Here is a 21,090-nt window from a genome sequence, read left to right on the forward strand (position 1 = left end):
ATCAGGGAAATGCTCGAGGATAAGCAACTTCAGCTTGTCAAAGTTCACACCACAGAAAATCCTGCTGATCTACTTACAAAAGGACTTCCGTCAGAGAGCTTTGCGCATTTTCGCAAGCAGTTAGGTGTAGGGTAGTACATCACTTCTCTACATCTCTTGTATATTAGCTTGTATAGTAGCTTCTCTCACACTTAAAGTACCACATTGGACTTTAAGTGGGAGGTTGTTGGGGTATAAAGACCAATGTGGTCGCCCAAGTAAGTGGGCGGGCCGCCAGGTATGTACACATATTCTTTTGTAAAAACCTAATAAGAACTCACTATGCTCTACACATTACAGTAGAGCGAGTTCACCATATCGTCGTGCTCTTCTTCTCGCACTCTCTCTCTCTCGCGTCGCACTTCCGCTCGTACTCCTTCATTTTATGCATTGTTTTGTGTTGGTGGTTATTTATGGCTAAGATTATACTCAGTTTTCAAGGAAAAGTTTGCCGAATTTTTCCCAGATTCTTGCCATGTTTTATGCGTATCTACACTTTACTCTCTAATGGTTTAGTGGTCGAGTTTGACTCCCTTTGATAGGTTTTGTTAGTTTCATATGCTCATATGGTTACAGTTTGCAAGCAGTCTTCTTATGGGATGCATTTTGAGCGTGTTGCTCACTACTTGCGCATACGATTATGTGCGTTATGCTCGGTTGAGCTATTTGTCCCAAATTGTATGCTTGCAAATAGCAAATTGTGGAGCTATTCTATGCATATGCAAGCATCAATTTTGATGTGCTTGATCATGTTTTTCATGATTTTGTAGTGGTTGGTGATCTCCCACTTTTTTGCTAGTTTGGTACAATTATGGTTGAGATTTTGCTCGAGTTTTTACTCAGTTTACAAGGGAGACTCTACCAATTTTCTCCCATGATTTCTCACTATAGTTTCTTGCATTCATATTGCATATATGTGTGACATTTTAGCGTCAACTATCATGATTCATGAGAGATGGTGGTCTTGTAGTTGCCAATGCATGCGATGTTTGCATTGTGGTCACACAAGGCACATTAGGCACCACTATTTCAAACATAAGAGGCAGCATTGCAAATGTATGTTAGATGCAGATGAGGTTTTGACACATGCTAGAGTAGTAGCTTCATCTGCTAGTGACGGTGATGTCACGTATGCCTTTAGCGTTTCTTCTCCTTACATGTCTTCTAGAGGTGACAATTATCCCCTTTGGTTGCTAGGTGAGGATGCTATTTTCCACGTCACACCACATCATCAGTGGTTCAACATATTCTCTAGTGGAAGCCTTGGTTGTGTGCACTTGGCCGATGGTTTGATGTTTGACATTGCAGGTGTAGGAGATGTTTGCTTGCCATTGCCTAGTGGTGCATCATATATGCTACAACATGTGTGTTATGTTCCTCAGCTTCGACAAAGTTGGATCTTAGAGAGATGGTTAGAAGATTGTGGTGTCAGACACTCCTTAAAGAGAAGTCTTTCTAGATGCATTGCGGATCATTAGTGACTTCCAAGAGAGCTGACAGTGGCTTGGTATATCCTATGCATGTATCTAAGGTACGAGGCAGCATGGTCGTAGTTTTTTTGTTGCCATGCATTGAGCAAGAGATGAGATGTTTTTCCTTCATGGGTGAGCTCCACCATGCTCATGAGACAGAGCATTTAGATATGCATGGCATGCCAGTAGTCTTTGTAGAGATAGAGGTAGAGACGCACTAGAACGTCAGATCCTATGCTTCATCAGAGGGCTTAGGAATGAGAATCTCCAAAAGGACCTACACGTGAAAAGATACCAAACCTTAGAAGAGGTGACCAAAGCGGCAGTTGACCTAGTTGACAATTGCGAATTCTATGAAGAGGGTCAGAAGAAGATGAATGATGCGAGTGAGGAAAGAAAACCGCCGATCTTGAGGATCAAAGAGGGAATCTAGGACAAAACCAAGTAAATGTTGAGGAGCAAATCATAGAGAATGTGATGCAACGCATCAACCACTCTGACAGAGTAGGTACAGCCTATAGAATTCCTCAAAAACGAAGTTGCATGACATGTGGAGGGGACCATTCGACGCAACATTGTCCTGACTATAGACCTAAGACTCCACCAGGGTTTGAGCATGTTATGTCTGAACCGCCTAGATATCATCCTGTAGCGGAACAAGTGTTCTTAAGTGAAAGACCCATAGCTGCTAGAAATGCATATGTGAGTCATGAGCTTCAAATAGAAAGAAATGTGGTAGATCAGAGGCCACTTCAAGGTCAATATCAAGTATGGCCACAACAACCAATACGTCCATGTGACAGATGTGGTAGTAGTGATCACTTGATTAAGGATTGTCCACACCATGATATCATGATAAATGTATATTGTAATGAGTGTGCAATCACACATATGATTTTGGATTGTCCTAAGAATCCAAGAAAGAAAGGTAAAATGCAGCCACATGTTACCTTTCCTTCTACCACCAAATCAGAGAAAGAACGAGCCGCAACAAAAGGAGAGACGACAACAACAACTGAGAAAGAAACAATTACAAAAGAATAGGTGCTTAAACAACAAGAAGATGAAAGTAAGCAAGTTGCTCCACTAAACGTTGTCACAAGAGCACAAGCAAAAGTGCACGAGCAGAAGCCTACAGATGGAGAGACTAGTAAGAGTTCCAAAAGCCGTAGAAACTCTAGACCAGCAAGAAGGACTAGAATGAAAGCGAGACTAGAAAGGGAGAAAGGAGAAGAAAAGGCTGTTACAGCTGAGCTGGAAACAACTCAAGAGCAACAGACACAGCAAAGGAAAGTTGAAACCCTTAAACAAGTTGAGGCACCCAAGAGTGCTAGTTCAGGAGGATCTGTCCTAGTGGACAAAGTGAATGAGCCTTTAGATGCGATTTTACAGGCTTATGAGGCTAGATTGGCAAATAGACAGACCTTAGAACAAAGATGGATGACTTATCCTTATCGTGAACTAGAGAAGCAGAGGCTAGAAATGTGTAAGCAGCTCATTAAAACTGCTCAAGCATTGCTAGAACCACCTCCACCAGAAGTGAAGGATAGGATAGTCACCTCAGTGCACAAAGATGAGAGCATTAAAGTAGACGAATTGCCTAGAGAAGAAGTAGATCATAGGGAAGAACCACTGCCAAGGTCGCAAGACTCGAGGGTAGTCCAAAATACAAAAGATGAATCAATGAGGGATTTCCCACCCTATGTTCCTGTAGTTGAGGAGCAGTGGCCAGAGGAGTTATGGAAGGCTGTTCGAGATGCCCAAAAAAGAGAAGAGGATGCTGGACTAGCACCATTTCATGAAATCACATTAGATAGACCACAAATGAGTGTTGATGCGAGGTCATATCATGGTGACGTAGGATCGATAGCCTCCAAAGACAGTGGACCTGCATCGTTAAGAACTTTGCCACAGTACATGGGAGATTTTGAGGCAAAGTCTGAGATTGTGAGAGTTCCATCACAGAGGCTAGGAGGGACAAAAGAATTGGACACAAAAATTTTGACTAACTTGCTATCCACGCCAGTGAAGTGCACAATTACCTTGGCAGAACTTTTGAAAATCAGGCCAAGTATGTGGACGGATATAGGAAAATGCTTGGAAAAAATTGAGATCAAAAGCCCGTTAAGGTTCCTGGAAAAAGAGCTAGATGAGATCGAGAAGCCTAGATCAAATGTAAGACCAGTACCTCTGAACAAAGTAGGAGAGTACTGTGAAGGAGAAGATGGTAATGCCACTTTGCCTATCGAGTACAATGGGATTGAAACAAAATCTATACTTGACAACGGAGCAGGAATTGCCATAGCAACAAAACGAATATGGGAGAAATGGGGTAGGCCCGCCTTTAGAACAACCAGAATAAAATTAAAGTTAGCGGATGGGCATGTGGAAAGACCCATGGGATTGCTAGAAGCGATAGTGGATTCTTCTTGTGGTATAGAGTATGCGCATACTTTTGCCATAGTTGAGTTTGGCAAGAAAAATAACTATGAAATCATCCTTGGAAGACCATTCATGAGACAACTCAAGATGGTACAAGATTGAGGTTATGATTATCTATACTTGAGACATGTTGAAACCACAACACGTGTAAATTTGAGAAATCATAGTTACCAAGATGTAACTAGAATGCCCGTGGAAGATTTTGATTCTGCAACACAAAGTGGATCAATAGAACATCCATGGATGGGCAAAAAGAAAGAAATCTGGATGTGCGGAGCATCGGAGTGTAGTGACTTTGGGAGAAATGAGAATGCCTTAGAGAGGGTCTTAGAAGATGATGCTTACATAAGAGAACCTTTTTCGGAAGAGGCGTTAGAACCGCTAGAGTGGACTCAGATATGGGCTACTTTGGATGTCTGTGTTAATGATATAACACCAACAAAATTTTGCGATGAGAATGGGAATGACATAGTCCCCTACTACATGCTAAGGGTTATGGGTGAGACAGATGACGAATCTGAGTATGAGTTCGAAACAGGGTTATTAGCTATGGGGATAGCACAAAACCAGATACCTAGCCCGAATACTGGTCATATAGAAATAGGTGCTCTTTGCGATCAGTGTGCGATAACACACTTGATTACAAATTGTCCAACTCGAATGCATAGTACAAAGGAGGAGCCGCAAGTCAACAAAACAAAGTTGCAGGAAGAAGGGCTAAGATCCAAAGAAGATGCTTCAGGTCCAGCGCCTACAAACGAGCAATATGAAGACTTGGAATCAATCAAAGAAGAGGTTCAGCAATTGACAGGAAGTTCATACACTATTGGTGACATTTCAACAGTTGAAGTCGAGGAAGAAGAGCCTATGACTCTACAGGAACCAAATGTTGATTTTGTCTCTCCAAAAGACATATCAAAGGAAATGGTGGTCAAGCAAGAGCTAGAACACACAAATGAACTCAGAAGTGTGAACAATGAAGAAGAAGACGACAAGGAGTCTAGGCCAAAGATTGCTCAAGTCACTCAAGAGAACACATGCAATCTAGTACCAAAGAAGATCAACTTTTTGCTAAGTGCACAAGACGGAGTCAAGATGAATTTTATGGCAGAAATTGATACAAATTCCACGACTAATGTCATGTCATATGGCATGTGTTTACTTTTAGGTAAGCCAAAGCTTTATGATAATCACATAAAGGTAAATCTCTCACCTGAAGTGGATGTTATAAGTATGGGGATTGCAGAAGCTACTCTCCAACTACACTCACAGAATGTCAAAGAAAAATTCTTGGTGGTAGATTCTCGACAAATGGGAACACACTTGATTTTGTCCAAGCCATGGGCACAAGTCTTTGAAAACGAGCCTGAATCTTCAACAATGGTCATCACGACAAGCTATCAAGTGGCAACAGAGGTCAAGCCTACAACAGTTCAAAGATTCTTGGCTATTGAAAAAGGCAAAGCTAAAGTAAGCCCACAGTCTCTAGCCCAGCCAATGCAAGTGCAAGACAAAGCCTCTACATCAAAAGCCAAACCATCAACAAAACAATGGAAACCCAAGCAAAAAGTCTATCAACCGAAGTTTCCATCGCACGAAAGTCTCCAAAGGAAGTCGAAACATGTCAACCAAGTGCTAGTATCCAAGGCACATATTAAAGTTAATGATCCAATTTGGATACAATCACGGGAACAACCTCAACAAGCATAGGTAACAGGATGGATCACATCAAGCGAGTCAATTATTGCACAAGGCTACAAGAAAGGAAATTCAGATGTTTGGGTCAACAAGCCCAAGATAACAGCCTGGCGATATCCATCCCATGACAACCACTCAGTCAGGAATCAACAAAGCCGTCAACGTCAATCACATAACTCAACCAAGAGAAAGGACAGGTACAAAAAGCAAAAGAGAAGGTCTTCCACTGGACAAACCATACGACAAGTCTGGGTAATGAAATCAGAATTCTACCAGACTACCCAACAAAGTCAAGTGAAGATCACCTCCAAGCAAGTCCAAAGATTCATTCCAGTCGAGTTACTCGAAGCACAAGGATTCTATGAGGGTAACTTTCAAATCTGGTTACCTAAGGTAGTAGCTTATCAAGGAATCGTCCAGGAAAAGCAAGAAACATCAAGAAATCAAGAGCAGCCACCCGCTACACCCAAGAGTACTACAACCTATAGATGGATCCCTCATCAATTACTACAAGAGCAAGGCTTTTACAAAAGTAACAGCCATATTTGGAAATTAAAGACAAGGTACCATCAAGTCAAAGAAGAAACAAGGCAAGTGGCAAAGGACATCACACCAGGCCCAAGAACAATGTGGGTTCCAAAATCCGCGATTGAGGCTCAACAACAAGAAAGATACACAACTCCTTTACAGCCTCTTAACAACAAAAAGAAAGCAACGGTAAATGCGGAGGTCACAGTTTTGAAGAACACTATCTGGAAGAAGAAGACTTCATCAGCCATTGCTTCAACATCAATACCTGTCTCATCAAGCGACCACAATTTGCTACCAAGGAATGAAGAGCAGATATATGCCAATGTATTGGACAACATGGCATCTCAAACAGAAACTAACGAGAAAGGCCTAAACATCAAAAGCATATGGAATTGGATTTCAGGCCGTGATCAGGTAAGTCCAAGTCGCCATTAAACTTACATGGCATAAGAGTCTAGAGTCGGGTAGCTAAGCCACTAAATGAGCGAAGTGTCAGACCCAAGCTTCAAGTTAATATTTTTCTGTGGTCTATGAGTCTAGCTAATAGGTATAAGCTCAAGCTGGAGAGTTAAGCATACATAAAGTCATGTCGCTCATGCTGGAAGAGGTGAGCATAAGAGTCAAAGTCCATATAATATATAAGGTGGAGAAGGCGGAGTAGTCCAAAAAAAAAACACTCACGCACTTGACACAGTGAGGAAGAGTGGAGAAACCTCGACAGCAAAAACCCTTCTTGTGAGTAGTGAAAGCTTTTGAAGCACTCATGCTATATGTTTTGCTTGCTACACTAACTCCATGAAGAACCCATCAATACTCTTCTCTCGCACCGCATCTTGTTTAACATGCATAACTTTGTGCAAGCATATAGATGTCCCATCACTGGACATATGCATTAGGCACTCTTTTTTATTCCACCCATGCACTTACACAAACAAATGATGATGACCAAGAGGAAACAGGTTTTATAAGCCTTTGCTCAACAACAATGACTCTGACTTCAAGCTACTAACACTTATCCATTTATATCAAGTCCAGGTTTTTCTCTTTAGTCTTATCCAGGTATCCAAGACCTTCATTTTGTATATACGCTATATTTTACTTTTACTCTTTTATTTTTTATCACAACAAAAGCAAGAAGAACCACGATATCCCCACACTACTATTGCAAATCTATTGACAAGTCAAAAGGGAGAGGTCAAAAAACAGCTTGACAAAGCTTCAAGTCAACTTACAGGTACAACTGCGAGATAACAACCACACGAAAAGCAAATACTAGAGCTACAATGACAACAACCTGCTGCACCAACAAGTCGATACAACCTCATGCAATTCAAGATACAACAACCAATCGGAGGGGGAGAGTTCCAGGCTTCAAATACACTACAGGTATAACTTCAAGGCAGCTTTAACATCACACAAAGCAACCAACTGCAAAAGAGGCTGCCACAACAACTTCAACCAACACCAAGACATCAAGAACTCATCAAGGCCAACAAAGACATAGGGTCTTGTCGGGGACGACAAGAATTCGGAGGGGGAGAGTGTTGAAAGGACACCCTTTCAACAAAATTTCCATAAAGATTCCATTAAAGATTTTGTAAAGATTCCACATGAAGATGGTGATGAAGTAATGAAGATGAAGATGGATGCTGCAACATAAAGATACGAGTTCATGGACGTCATCGAATATCCCGTTATTATTATTTTGAGCCATTACGGCCCCTTTTGTAACGTTTATGGGAACCTCATATTTTAAATCGGCACTTGTATTTTGGCCGCAGATGCTTGTATAATGAGTAAAGCCAACTCAATTTCTTGTAATTAAGCTCTGTAGAAGCCTAGAGACAATTCAGGTCATTTGGCCGGACATTAGGTTTGAAGGCTTTGTATATAAGCTGAAACCTAAGGCTTTGTAAGGGACACATTACGTTATCTCAAATAATATACAGTCGTGGGTTTTGCAGCACAGGTAGCTTCACGCACACACACCGTCACGCACACTAATCACATTGCAGATATGAGAGTAGGAGCGTGTTAGCATCGAGGAGCTCTCCGCGTCAACGCAAGCAATGCAAGCCGAGGACCACATCGCGAGCCCACCTACTACGAGTTATATTTGGTAGTAAGTACCTCAAACGACATCCGTTCTGAATGATCGAGTAGTCGTTAGAATCAGGGCAAGAAGCTCTTCGTGTTGATGTCTTTGTAGATCAGTTCCAGACACTTTGGAAATTGCTGTTTTGAGTCTATCGCGACAGCGATTAGAGGTCTTATAGTTATGGTTTTAGGGTTTAGGTGTTTGGCCACATAGAATATGTCCTTGTGAATCTTACCCTCCGATTTCGAGTCATTCTGATATGATTTGAGATTGTTTCGAGCTTGTAGTGTTTCGTAGGATGCGTTGTCTGTTTCTTTGATTTATGGTAGTGTTGTGGTAGGATTAGTGATTGTAGAGTGTTGTTCGTGTCTAGCTCAGGGTTGACAACCCAAAGATTGCCTCCATGCCCTAGTCGGGTTAGCTATGTCCTCGGATTGACAGTTTGTTGGTCTGTGTTCTCGCTGTGCTCCATCGTCCGTCGCGGCGTACCCGCTAACAGGCACTCTCCATCTACTTTGAGTCTACTTTTTGGACACACACACTCATCAAAAACTCCTTGGAGGGACAATTATGCAAAAACTGGCTAAGCAATTATTGAATCAAATGAGTTTGTGATGGTCAAATTAAGCACATACAGACTCAAATGAGCACCCTTGAGAAATGCAATGAAATTATGTAAATTGAAGCTAGCACCTACAAGTGAAGAAATTACTTTGGAAGGCAAAGGAAATGAAACTATATACACAACCACCACTCAATGATCAAGAAAATTTGCATATGTCCTTTCTCACCACTCTTGGTTGTCACACCATTTTGGCACTCAAACAACATTGAAATGCAACGAAACTTTAGGAAGAGGTCTAATACACCTAGGGGCACTATCCTACCTAGTTTGGTTGCAATCCAACAAGGTACCAAAATCACGATCCATTATGAAAAAGGTCCTCAAAACTATAACAAAACTATCCGAAAAGGTTGACCTATGGTCTAGGAACACGCTCCTATGGTTGAAATGTCAAAAAACAATGATTTACGCACTCAAATTTGAAATTTAGGCTCACTAATGCATAGTCGCAAACCTCAACAAAATTGGCAATGCTTACACTTGAATGAAAGAGCAAAGAGAGAGGAACACAATGCAAGTTTCAAAATTGAAAAATGATTACCCAATCATTAGTTATGTTGAATACAAATCGAAGCTTTGTAGTCGCTTGAGCGTAGATTTTGCAGATGTTGGTGGCTAGTGCATGTAAGCATTGAATGCAAAGCTCCAGCAAGCAATGCTGCACGGAGGAGAAAGGTGTCACACTCTCTTTACAAGGTAGATCTAGCATGAAGTGAGAAAATTGCGTACAAGCTAACCAAGACTCCTAAAGATCGTAGAGGACTCAAACGAACTCCAAACTTGATGAAACTTGATATCCTAGGTAATAAAACCAAGGGGAACCCAAATACGTGACCAAAACTCAATTTTGAAAATCTGATTGGGATGAGCTACCATGATTGTTGCCATTGTCCACCTACAATAAAAGTGACGAATGAGGGGTCCTATGGATCCTCTCTAGTCCTAGATACCTCTGTCCAAGCTTAGAAACAAGTTTAAGCCTCTAATTACCTATGAAAGTCAAGTTAAACCTCGAGCTAAAACCACTCGATGCGTCACACATATACACTCAAACACAACACAAAAGACATGTACATGAAGCTAAGAGCATGTAGAAGCAACAACTGAAGTTTCATTACAATGACATACCCGTACATGGGGATGTGAGCATGCAAGCGTAGGCCAAAATCGTTCGTACACTCTTTTGTTCACAATAATTGATCTGTTTTAATAATTGCAACCTTTGGCTTATATACCTAGGGCTCTAAATTATGTATTTGGGCTAAAAAAGAGGTAATTATTACAACAGTGGGTGCACTAGGCTCTCTAGCCTCTTTCATCATTGCACAACTTTTTTAGGATTAGGAGTTACAAAGATGGCTTTAGGCAAAAAAGTGAAAGAACAATTAATGCACCTTCGTTAACCCGACAGATTTGACGTGTGTTGGCTAACTGCTTTAGCACTCCCCCCGACAAGACTTGATTGTCTTTAGCTTGGCTTTGCTTTGTTGGAAGGTACGATCATTTGTTGGGGCCGATCCTTCGCTTCTTGTGATACTTTTGTCGAAGCTTGTATTTTGATTGTTTTGATCTTGATTTATACACTTTGTGTTGAAGTTGGTTTGCTTTGCTGTTTTGTTATGCGAGCTCAGTTGATATCTTTGAAAAACTATTCTTGGTAACACATTTGTACGATCAGATTGGCCTTGCTTTGTCTATTTTGAACATTGGGTAGCACATTCTTTATTGTATTGTTGATTGTGCTTGTAGAAGAAGTATGTACAAGATGTTATTGATGTGCGCTTTTAGATTAAGGTATGAAACCTTAATGACCAAAGGGGGCAGTGGGAAAAATTGACTTTGATGTACGCTCTTATTGGACTTGAGCTGTTGGAAATTGAGTATATGTTCATGCAAGGTGAGTTCCTTGGAGAAACTGTTGGGATAAAGGTGTTGCACCTTTGTTCGGGGCCAGACGTCCGATGTTTTGTCGCCCACCCACACGTGTACATACCCTTATTCTTCATACCTTTGGTGCTACCGACAAAGTGTTGGCCTTCATCCAGCAATTTGATGCGGCCTTTGGAGACGAGGGCTTCACAAAGTCCTCCAAGCTACGCCATGTAGCTATGCACTTCCAAAAATCAGCTCGTCAATGGTGGGCTAGCCTTCACGGCAACAGCAAAGCCCCAAAGACATAGAAAACTCTACGAGTTTCCATCATGAAGCAATGCAAAGGACAAAGTGCTTATTGAATGGTGCATCTTGAAGCTTCTCTCTCATGAGTCTATCCACAAGTATGTAGACAAGTTTTGGGATTTACATCTCAAGGCTACTGTCTTTCAAAAGATAGACTTTGCCAAGAAAAAGTAACAATTATGTGCGGGATTACACGAAGAGATGACCGAATACATCAACTTTCAACGGCCTGGTTCTATCACTGAAGTAATCCATCACACCATGGTTGCTTCACGCATCAATTTCCATCAAGCAACTAGACGGAATGTCAAGCCCATAGAAAACAAAGACAAAAATGATGCAAAGGGGAAAACCAATGCTCAAAATTCTTCCCAAGGTACTTCCAACAACAACAACAACAATCGCTCCAAGTAGAAGGGAGTTTACAAAGGCAAAAACAAACTCTCTCCTGAAGAGCTTGAAGCTTTTTGCAAGGACCATAAGTGTTTCAAGTGTGGGGAGCAAGGACATGGCTATGGTTCTTGCCCCAAGAAGAATGCTCGCAATGAGACTCCTAGGTCTTCCACCATCAAAGCTCCAAAAGAGGATGTTCATTGCAAAGGATCGTCACTTTCCTATGCTTGGGGAAAGGTAAGAGAGCATGATGCCTTCATCTTGTTTGACCCTGGCTCTACACACAACTTCATATCAACGGAGTTGGCCCAAGTTGGGCATTCAAGCTTTCAAGATGGGAGATATGGTATAGCAAGCCTCTGCTACTCCCTTGATTGGGAAGTTGAGGCTGCATGTCCAAAGCTATGTCGACAAAGAAGACTTTTTCATCTCTCCTTCCAACATGAGGATGCTATCCTAGGGGCGCCATGGTTTGATCGCATGGCTGCCAATATGAAGTTCTTTGAAAGGAGAATCTACTTCACCTACAGGGGAAAGAACATGTATATAGATGCTAGTGAGCCTGGTTGCACTATTCCACTTGTAAATTTACTTCACCTACAGGGGAAAGAACATGTATATAGATGCTAGTGAGCGTGGTTGCACTATTCCACTTGTAAATCCTCCTGCTTTTGATAAATTAATGAAGAGCTCAGTTTCTACGTACATGATTTTTGCCAAAGAGTCTCTAAAAGATCCTAATGTTTCATCAAATGTACATGATAGGAATCAAGAAGAGTTAAACTTGTCTAATTTTTTTAAAGGATTCCAAGATGTGTTCATCGATGATATCCCTATGCACTTACCTCCAAAACGAGGGGATGATGACCAAGCTCCTTCCAGGAAGCTCACCGCCTAACAAGCCTCCTTATCAAGTCTCTCAAGCTCAACAAGAGGAGATCATGAGGCAAGAACAGGAATTGGTAGACAAAGGGATGGTGAGGCCTAATTCCTCTCTCTTTTGTTTTCCAGTCCTTTTAGTGCAAAAGAAATATGGTACATACCATATGTGTGTGGACTATTGAGCATAAACCATATCACTATCAAAAACAGATTTCTCGTGCCTCGGGTAGAAGATCTCTTTGATAAGCTACAAGGATCTAGCTACTTCAGTAGGATTGATCTTAAAAGTTGCTATCATCAAATAAAGATAGTGGATGAAGATATCCTAAAGACCGTGTTTCGCACAACGTTTGGTCTTTATGAATATCTAGTCATGCCTTTTGGCCTGACTAATGCACCAGCTATGTTCAATCGTCTAATGGAAAAACAAAAAATTAGACCTTACTGTAAATTCACTGGATGATATCATCATCTACTCCAAGTCTTTGGAGGAACATAAGCAACATCTCCAAGTGATTTTTTAAGCATTGAGGGAGAACAAGTTTTTCTCAACCAAAAGAAAAGTGAATTTTTCTTTCAAGAGATTCAAGACCTAGGTCATATTATCTCTCAAGATGGTATCTATATGGATCCACCAAAGTTAGAGGTGTTGGAATTAGGGTTGCAGAGAAACACACACAGCTTGGAGAAGACGAAGTGTGAGATCCCCAACCCGTCAATACCAAGATCGGGATGGGATCCTTGACAGGTCTCTAGGTCTGATAAAAATAAGAGTCTCTAAACAAGAAAAATCCAAGGAAGAGACCTTTACCATTGACAATGGCTTGGGTCTATAGCCTTAGAAGCAGACCTAGTCCTGTCTCGCAGCGAAAACGGGACAACGTATTAAAAGTCCGAAAAAATATTTCGGCCCTATAACTGCCACAATTGGGCTAAGGTATCCTCAACCAACGCTTTTCCCCCCCTAACAAATGTGAGGGCACAACCACGCTAGTAGACTCCTCTTCCAAGTGAAGAAGTTTTCTAAACGTTTTTGTGCGCAGGGATGGATAGTTACCTGACTAATCAGGTCCACCCGTCCATGATTGACAACCTTAATCAATCCCCACTTACCACCCCACACTCACACATGATTCTTTTGTTAGTTAATTACTACCACGTTCTTATCACATTTAAAATAATGATTTCTTTTATACTTCATAACAGGATTTTATTAAAACAACACTTGAAAACAGTATTGAAAAACATTCTTTTAGCAAACAAACATCTTTAAACTTAAGACAGGGTAGTGTCAATCAAAACATTGTCCATAATAACCATGACCAATACTCTTCTTATCTCAAGACCACCTAAGGGTGAAAAAAAAACGGCACCCATTTCTTATTCATAATCCGGAGTGGATAAACCCCCACCCAAGGTTCCGGGTGCCCATACACCAAACCAGTTTCCCATACAATCGGGCGGCTCCCGTAGGATAAAAAACGGTATCCTAACTTATGTAGAAACATCAAGACATGACACGGAGTAGAAACTCAACGTTCATGGGGGTAACCGACTTATCCGTGGCTGGAAAGCCATCATTATCATTAAAATATACGAAGGAGTCGGAGGTGTCTTGAGACGAGCTGTCTTAAGGATGATCAATCATATCTTTCCTAATTCAACCAGTTTTAACCCAAACGATCCTTTCCTACATTATAAACAATGCACGTTGAAAGCTACCTTCCGTTTTTGTTCAATTATTCCTTTTTTTATTCATACTCACCCCTTTAGTATGCAATGCTAACTTATAAAAGAACTTTAAACTATTTAAAGACTTGATTAAATAATGGAAAACCCATGTGGGATTGATTGGCCATCTGCTGCTACAGTGGCGCCTGAAGACTCTCCTCCGTAGGCTTACTACTAGGCCCGGCTTCGTCGTCATCCGACGCTCTAGTTCGCTTTGAAGCTATGTTCTCATCATCAGATGTAGGATTTTCTCGGGTCCTTTTAAGTGCCATAACTTATTATCCTTATAAAAAGGACGTCTAATCATTAGGTAAATTATTTGAAATCTAGACTTAACCTTTGTATTCAACCGTAACCCATTCAAGGTTAAATTTATAGTCTTAATGGATAAATTCTTGACCTAGTAATTTCTTATTTGTGTATATAGGCATGATAACATTTTTCACCGCTTCCCTAAGGGTTTTCTAAGCTCTCCTAACTTTCTTATAATTGTCTATATCTTTTTCATAATTTTAACATCGACTTTTAAACTTGGAATCTACTTATTTTGGGCTTAATATTTATTCTATTTATTTTATCTTTAAAAATTCATTTCCTCAACTTGATATCACAGGTTTACACTTACTATAATTTTCCTAAAAACTTTTGACCACAAAGTCTATTTATTTTAATTAATCTTTGGCCAAAAATAGGACTTTTAGTCAATTATATTTTTCTAAATTTACTAATAAATTATGGCATAATTATCACAATTAGAAATAATAATTTTCACCTCTGGTAATTATCTTATTATTTTTCAACTTAATTATATAAATTCCATCTTCAATTTTCAGCTAAAATTAGGATAATTTGACTTAAATAAATATTTATACTACTTTTCTAACCTTAACATAATTATCACGCCCTCTTTATTATGTAATCTAGCACTTATAAATAGAATGTAATCATATAACATGATTAGCTAGTTTTCCCCTTTAAATTTCAACCACAATTAGTATATTTTGACATAAATAAATATCTATACTAAGTTTCTAACCTTGACAGAATTATTATGGCCTTTTCATCATGTAATCTAGCTCTGATAAATAGCATGTAATCATATAGCATGAATTAATATTTCCCTCTTTAGTTTTTAGCTAGAATTAGTATAATTTTACTTAGATAAATATCTATACCACTTTTCTAACCTTGACATAATTATCACGACCTTTTTGTTCTATAATCTAGTTTCAATAAATAGCATGTAATCATAGCACATGATTAGCTAATTTCCCTCTTTAATTTACCCTCAATAATAGTGATTTTCTACTAGGATAAATATTTACAATAATTATCTGTAATTAAGATAATTGTCACGGGTTATTCAAGATGTAATTTACCTCTGATAATTATCTCAAAGCCATTTGCGATTAGTTTACTATTTTCGTACTTCTATTTTCTCCTAAAAATAGTGTAATTCTGTTGCGATAATTAGTTAGACTAATTAAGTGAGGTTAAGATAATTAGCATAGGTTTTGTAAGATGTGATTTATCTCTGATAGTTATCTCAAAGCATATTGAATCACTTTGTTATTTTCCCCCTTTTAATTTATCCTAAAAATAGTGTAATTATGTTAAGATAATTAGTTAAACTAATTATCTGAGGTTAACATTATCATGGGTTTCTTAAGATGTAATTAACCTTTTATAATTATCCTAAAGCATTTTGAATCAATCTTCTATTTTCTCCCTTTTAATTTTTCCTAAAAATAGTTTAATTCTGTTAAGATAATTAGGTAAACTAATTATCTGAGGATAACATTATTATCACGGGTTTCTAAAAATGTAGTTAACCTTTGATAATTATCTTAAAGCATTTTATATCAATTTGCTATTTTCTCTCTTTTAATTTATCTTAAAAACTGTGTAATTCTGCTAAGATAATTAAGTAAAACAATTATATGAGATTAAAATAATTATCACGGGTTTCCTAAGATGTAATTAACTTTTGATAAATAATTCAAAGCATTTTGAATCAATTTGCTAATTTGCCCCTTTTAATTTGTCCTAAAAATAGTGTAATTTTGCTAAGATAATTAGGTAAATTAATTATCTGAGATTAACATAATTATCAAAGGTTTCTTAATATGTAGTTAACCTTGGAGAAATAACTCAGAGCATTTTGAATCAATTTGCTAATTTCCCCTTTTAATTTAGCCTAAAAACAGTGTAATTCTGCTAAGATAATTAGGTAAATTAATATCTGAGCTTAAAATAATTATCACGGGTTTCCTAAGATGTGATTAACCTTTAATAAATAACTCAAAGCATTTTGAATCAATTTGCTAATTTCCCTCTTTTAATTTGTCCTAAAAATAGTGTAATATTTCTAAGATAATTAGGTAAATTAATTTTCTGAGGTTAACATAATTATCATGGGTTCCCTAAGATGTGATTAATCTTTGATAAATAGCTCAAAGCATTTTGAATCAATTTGATTCTTTTTCCCTTCATTTTTCTCTAAAAAATAGTGTAATTCTGCTTAATTAATTATGAAATTAATCAAAAAATTATAAGATAATTTACCTAGCTTAAGGACAGTCTAATGTAGCTTTGATAATTATCTCAACTTAATTTAAACTTAATTAGTATAATTCCCATTAATTTATGGTTAAAATGGATAATTTCATCCCTAATATGATATAATAATTAATTAGCTTAATATCTCTAAGCTTAATCACAATAATCAACAGAGAATATTTAATTAAGAGAGGATTTTTTAGTATACAGATGATTAATCTTTAATCTATTAAGAAAATAGGTTAACCTAGCTTTGTTAATTAAGAAGAATTATGCTAATTATCATTTAATTAACCAACTAGAGCTTGATTTCTAGTGATTTCTGCGTAGCGGTCTCTCTAGATGAGAGAGAGTGTGCCAAGGCTCCGAGTCTATCTGAAATTGTGAAGCAAGGGTCATATTTATAGGTTTCTGAGTACTCATAGGCTGGAAAATGGCAATAACTTGCATCCCAAGCACCCCTACAGGTCAAAAAACGTCCCCTGCTGCTAAATCTAGTCCCAGGTAGGTTCCCCACAGCTCCACACAGCCCCCCAAGCTTCCAGAATCGATTTTTACTAATTTCACTGATTTTTAATGATGAAAATTGGAAATATCATTAATTTCTAGAACCTTAAGATAAGAAAGTCTTTATTAATAATAATTACTGAAACCATCCAATTGTACTTAACTAATTAAATTCATAATGTAACTTTTCAGAGCCCGTAACTTTTCCAAATTTTATCGGAATTCTGTTCTGAAAATTTCTAGCTCGGGGTTTGTTGTGCTTAAGATTCCAAAAATACCAATATTTGCCACGATCGAACAATTCTACATTGCTTTTTCAATAATCATATCAATTTAATTAAGCTTTATACAATCTTTAAGGTTTCAGAAACTGGAAACCTTACACGAAGGAAGCTCAAGGCACAGAATAGAAAGTGTGTTACTTATTGTGCAATGGAAAGATAGATAGCCCTAGAGTGATGGGTGTATATCCAATGCTCGGGGGGAAAATCCTCCTAAAGAGGAAAAAAATGCCTCGGCAGTCCTAGTGTGTTCACACACATCACTACCACATGTATATGGTAACAAATCCCCCTTGGAGTGATGCGGTGAACGAGAGCTGGCACATGAGTAAAGGGAAGGGCCATGCCTTGAGGACATGATCAGTCCACAAAGGGGAGTAAGCCCAAAGCTTTGCGGAAAGCTTCAAGCTTCTCACGAGACAATTCCTTTGTGAAAAGATCTGCAAGGTTGTCCTGTGTTGGCACATAAGCCAAGTTGATCTCTCCTGTTGAGAGCCTCTCCCTGATATAGTGGTAATGCACCTCAATGTGCCTTGTGCGAGCATGAAAAACTGGGCTCCTCGCAACTGCCAATGCGCTCTGACTGTCAATGTAGATAGTGTTGGCAGTGTCCCGTCCAACACCCAAATCAGCCATAAGGCGTCTGAGCCATACACACTCAACCCTAGCTGTGAAGACTGCCCTGTACTCAACCTCACAACTCAAAGTGGCCACAGTAGGTTGCTTCTCGCTCAACCATGATATACATGAACTGCCAAGCATGAAACAAAAACCACTTGTGGACACTCGCGTGTTAAAACAACCAGTCCAATCTGAGTCCGAAAAATCATGTAAGTCTGGCAGCAATGATCCCCCCTTGGGATAAAACAAGCCAAGATGTAAAGTGCCACTAAGGTAGCGGAAAATCCTCTTGACAGCCTGCCAATGCTTAGACCCTGGGCTATGCATAAATCTACTACCCTGTGAGACTGCAAACTGAATATCCGGCCTCGTGTTGCATACATAAATGAGGCAGCCAACAGCAATTTGATAAAGAGTGACATCAGCAAAATCGCCAGCATCATGTAGACTCAACTTCAAACCTGTACCCATGGAGTGGTAATAGGTTTGCAATCCTCAAGTCCAAACTTACATAGCAATGTCTCTATGTAACTTTTCTGACACAAGGCAATACCACCATCACACTGCTTAAACTGTATACCCAAGTAATGATGCAACAGCCCCAAATCTTTCATCTTGAAAGTAGCATTCAAATCAGCCTTAAATTCAACAGTATGTCTCTCATTTGGTCCAGTGATCAGCAAATCATCGACATAAAGAACCACAATGAGAAGTACATCACCCTCACGCTTTACATACAATGTGCTTTCTGTTGGACTGTTACGAAAGCCTCGTTTGACCAAATGAGTGTTAGCTTTCTCATACCAAGCACGAGGATATTGCTTCAACCCATACAAAGCCTTCTTACATCTGCACACTTTGTCCTCTTGTCCTTTTATGACAAAACCGTGAGGTTGCGTTACATGAACTTCCTCAAATATGTCACCATTCAAGAAAGCAGTAACAATGTTTGATTGATGTACATCCCAACCAAAATGAGCTGTTAATGCACATAGAAAACGCACAATAGTCATACGACAAGTGGGAGCAAAAGTTTCTTCGTAATCTATGCCTTTTTGCTGTGCATAACCCTTTGCAACAAGTCGCACCTTATGGCGATCGATCTCACCATCCGGCTTGCGTTTCAACTTGTAAACCCACTTTGTACCAATGGCCTTTTTGCCAGGAGGAAAATCACATAAAGTCCATTGTCATTTTCTATAAGTGCATCATATTCTAGTTGCATGGAAGCCATCCAAATTTTTGAATTTTGTGCTTTATAAAAAGACAGAGGCTCCTCAACATCATGTAAGCTAGACACAGCCAAAGCATATTAATCTGATGCATAAGATGCATGGCAAGAGCCTGAATGAGTACAACTAGACAAAGATGCATCCAATTTACTGTCACGCAAAGTGTGCACTAGCCATTTTGGCATACCTCTAGCCTGCTCATTTTTAGTCGTTTCCTCATCAAGTACATCATGTACATTTGCATCAGTAATAGGCTGATCTGTAACATTTTCAAAAACTCCCATAGGTTGTACATCTACCTCATTGGAACTTACATTCGTATTTCCAACACTGAAAAGAGGCAACAAAGTGTCATAAATGTCCTATGAGCTTACATTACTATCTCTAGTACATGACAGCAAGGGGTGAACAGAATCTTCTACAAACACTACATCCCGTGAAACCAGAATACGTTTGTTTGCGGATGATACAACCTGTAACCTTTGCTTTCAGCACTATAACCAACAAAAATACATTTGACAGCCTTATCATCCAATTTTCTGCGCTGCACTTGTGGCACCAAAGCATATGCCAAACAGCCAAAAACACGCATGTGCTCAATAAAAGGCTTTCTATCATGCCATGCTTCATATAGAGTAATAGACTGCAAAGCTTTCGTAGGCCACCTGTTTAGTACATAAGTGGCACACATGATGGCCTCAAGCCAAAAAGAATGCGGCAAAGCTTGACTTTTGACCATACATCATGCCATTTTTGTAAGTGACCTGTTTTTCCTCTCAGCAACACCATTTTGTTAAGGTGTATAAGTCATTGTACATTGGTGTTTTATCCCACGACTAGCCGGAAATGCATTGAATTCATGAGACATATACTCCCCCCCCCCCCCCCCCCTCGATCGGAATGGAGGGTGCCCATAGTACATTTTGAGACATTTTCAGCCATAGCCAGAAATTGTTTGAAGCACATAAAAACTTTGGACTTCGCTTTAAGCGGAAATATCCATGCATGCCTGGAGTAATCATCAATGAAACAAAGTAAAGGTAATTGCCCAAGGACGGAGTTTGCATGGGCCCACAAACATCACTATGCACAAGTTGCAACGTGCATTTGACCCTAACTGAACCATCCTTTGGAAACTTACAACGTTGCATCTTACCCAGAATATAGCCTTCACAAACATGTTTGGCAGGTACTTCAAGAGGCGGCAAAGAAGCAACCATATCAGATTTCTACAAACGCAGCAAACTGGTAAAATTCAGATGACCAAAATGTGCATGCCAAAGTTTTGCATCTGAAATAGGCCTTGAATCTGCAACAGCATTTGCAAAATTTTGTCCAAACTTGTCATACAAAGTGAGCTTATACAACCCATGGCACAAAAGCCTAGATGCAACAATTTCATCACCAAAACTGAGATCATGAACTGTACATCTGTCATCCACAAATTTGACTACAAGTCCAAGTCTAGCAAGTGCGGATACAGACAAGAGATTCTTCTTGATCCCAAGTACATAAAGTGCATCAACAAGTGTGAAGGAACTGCCATTTGCAGCATTAAGCACAATATTTCCAACTCCCTAAACTGGATAAGAGGCATTGTTAGCACAAGTGATTGAATTCCCATGAGGGACAGACTCGAGAGAGGTGAACAATTTGTGATGTGAGGTAATGTGCTTTGTAGCACCACTGTCGAAATACCACACATGTGAATATGCAGCAACTGACAAGCATGCATCATGGATAGTAGGATTGTAAGTGCACTCTATGCTAAAAGCCCATTCTGCATCAACATCAGCAACAC

This window comes from Adiantum capillus-veneris, chromosome 4 (assembly GCF_014529385.1).
Source record: "Adiantum capillus-veneris isolate H3 chromosome 4, ASM1452938v2, whole genome shotgun sequence".
Lineage (NCBI taxonomy): Eukaryota > Viridiplantae > Streptophyta > Polypodiopsida > Polypodiales > Pteridaceae > Adiantum > Adiantum capillus-veneris.